Source organism: Echinops telfairi, unplaced genomic scaffold, assembly GCF_000313985.2.
Source record: "Echinops telfairi isolate 266 unplaced genomic scaffold, ASM31398v2 ScPeMD7_23;HRSCAF=83, whole genome shotgun sequence".
NCBI lineage: Eukaryota > Metazoa > Chordata > Mammalia > Afrosoricida > Tenrecidae > Echinops > Echinops telfairi.
Window position 1 is genome coordinate 87,459,556 of NW_022103920.1, and position 2,949 is coordinate 87,462,504.

At 43.8% G+C, this 2,949-nt stretch overlaps 1 protein-coding gene across 1 annotated transcript in view; it reads left to right on the plus strand.

The window, feature by feature from the left end:
• The first annotated feature begins 2,407 nt into the window (after window positions 1-2,407).
• Window positions 2,408-2,949, plus strand: part of PLEKHA8 (pleckstrin homology domain containing A8) — a 54,515-nt gene continuing 53,973 nt past the window's right edge. Inside the window, exon 1 of the mRNA XM_045288856.1 lies at window positions 2,408-2,463. The gene's annotated coding sequence lies outside the window, so the exon portion shown is untranslated. The remainder of the gene's footprint in view (window positions 2,464-2,949) is intronic.

Genomic DNA, 2,949 nt, shown 5'->3' on the forward strand with positions numbered 1-2,949 from the left:
TTACTGTTGGTTTTACCTACCTTTATAAGATAGGCATGGGAAGCAAGCTAGAAGTGAAAGCAACAGATTGATGTTCCAGAGGGACTTGGGGGGAGCAGGAGGCAGGGGAAGGGAGTGGTGAGCAAATAGGGAGTTAAAATCAACAAGGAGCACGTAGAGATTCAGGTGGTGCTGGGGGAACAGCAATCTAGCTGAGAGGAATTACTAAGAGGAAGAAGAAGGGTGAGCATGATGGTGGGGCAGGAGGAAACAGAGGGAAGACCTCGGAAGCAAACTATGGATAGAGCTTTCCATAGGTGCAAACACATAGGTGTGTACATATGTAAATACACTAATTCATAAAAATAGAAGTATTGGCCTATGTACATATATTTATATGGCAATACACTGAGGTAGTGGATGGACTTTGGGCCTCTGTTCAAGCCCTCTCTCAAGGCAAGAACACTTTGTTCCAACAACCTGGCATTCTGTGATGCTCACCCTCCTGATATGATCACTGAAGACCAAATGGGTACATAAGCAAATGTGAAGAAAGCAGGTGTGCCTGGCTCTCAAAAGATACAGCATCTGGGGTCTTAAAGACCTGAAGTTAAACAAGCAGCCATCTAGCAGAGAAGCAACAAGCCCGCATGGAAGAAGCATTGGGTAATAGGCATTAGAAGACCCCAAACAAACAAACAAAAAACATTGTTGAGAATAAGCAGGGTTGGAGCAGAGATCCAAAACCCATCTGTAGACAATTGGACATTCCCTCACAGAAGGGTCACCAGGAAGTGATGAGTCAACCCATGCACAGTATATCACCAATGAAACACAATATTCATTTGGTTCCTTGAGGCTTCCTCATCCCCCACCATCACGACCCCCGTCCTGCCTTTCTCTGCGGGCCAGACTGGAGCATGTGCACAGGTACAGGTAAGAGAGGAGCTCAGGACACACAGAATCCAGGAACAGGGACAGGAGTAGTGATACCAGAGGTCAGGGGGAAGGTGGGGCCAGTAGGGGAGGAAGGGAGAACCGATCACAATGATCCGCACATTACCACTACTCCCTCTGCGGGGGCCCCCCCCCCACTGCCAGACGAACAACAGAAACCGTGAGGGAAGGGGGACAGCAGTCGGTGTAAGATATGAAAATAATAATTTATAATTTATCAAGGGGTCACCGGGGGGAAGAGGAGCTGATACACTCAATAGAAAGTTAAATGTATAGAAAATAATGATGGCAACACATACACAAATATGCTTGACAAAATTGATGTATGGATTGTTATAAGAGCCCCAATAAAATGATCTTTTAATAAAAGTTTTTTAAAAAGATCATTTTAATTAGTTTATATATACATTCTCATGACTGAACACAGTCTGTCCAATAATCCCCAATAAAAGAAGCTACCATATAAATACCAATACCAATAATCCCCAATAAAGGAGCTATCATATAAGATGAATTATTTCTGTGTCTGGCTACTTCACAATGCCTAAAGGTTTTCTGTAACTAAAAGCAATCAGGTTCAATAACCAACCCATCGTAAATGTAGCAACCCCTTGGGTTGGATTTAGGGGGTGTTCAAGGTCTAGCACTAGGTCAAGATGATGACTTACCTCATTGCTGGTCCGTTCTGTTATTTGCTTATGATATTGCCCATCAGCTTGTAATATGTTAGCTGTACGATGTGCATGCCTTATGGAAGAGCTGTAAGGCCTGTTACAGTTACCCATTGGAAAATACATCCTCTCTCAGCCCTGACATGGGACAAGGAGCCCCTGGGGAAAAATCATAACCCGTAGAAAAAAAGGGCCAGGAACTGATTCTTTGATCACTTCAGAACCAAAGATAGAGACCAGAGTTCGGCAAACATTTTCTGCAAAGGGCCAGACTGCTACAAACTATGGGCTTTGTGGTCACACAGCCAGTCATAACCTCTCAACTTTGCATTTGTAGCAAAATGCGCCACAGCCAATATGTAACAAATGAGTGTGGTTTTATCCCAATAAACCCTGGTGGCTGAGTGGGTTATTCTCTGGGCTGCCAACTGCTAGGTCAGCAGTTGGAACCTAAGAACTGCTTCTTGGGAGAGAGTCGAGTCTGTCTCATAAAGATGTCCAGTCTCAGAAAACCACAGTGGCGGTTCTACTCTGTCTATAGGGTTGCTATGAGTCTGAATGAATTCAGTGTCAGTGGGTTTATTCTAATAAAGTTTATTCACAGAAAGAGGTGTGAAGACCAGCTCTGACCAATAGATTGTACTTAGCCAATCCCTGTGAAGGAATCATATTATTTGTTGAAGTTAGATGACTTAAAACTTTTCTGTCCTTATGTTTTCCCTCCCTCCCACTCTTCTAAAGAAGAACAAGTGACCTTTTTTGGGGCAAGGAACCCAGATGGCCTAGTGGGTTACACATTCGGCTGCTAACTGGCAGACCAACAATTGAAACCCTCCAGCCGGTGCGCTGGAGAAAGGTGAGACCTTATGCTCCCATCAGGATTTACAGCCTCGGAAACCCACCTGGGGCAGCTTACTCTGTTCTATAGTGTGGCTAGGGGTCAGAGTGGACTCAACAGTAGTGGGCTTGGCTTGATGTTCTGGGGTGTGGTGGGGAACAGTCTTGCTTTGTATAATTGTAGAAAAGTAAAATACATTTATGAATATATATATATATAGTGAAACATAGGATGTGTCATTTTAACCATATGTAAGCATATCATTCTGTGGTACAATTACAGTCACATTGCTGTGCAACCATCAGCACTTTTTTTTTCCATCTCCACTTCTAATATCCTCTTATCATCCTGTTGGCAATAGAAGTCTTATACCCAGTTCAGAGTGAAAGCTAGAAGTTTCATTGGAGAATAGAGAATTCAGGTTGGGAAGTGCTGGTCTACCTACAGAGCATTCCAACCTTAGGGAGCGGAGGCAGGCTATACACAGAACTACTGCAGGGCTAC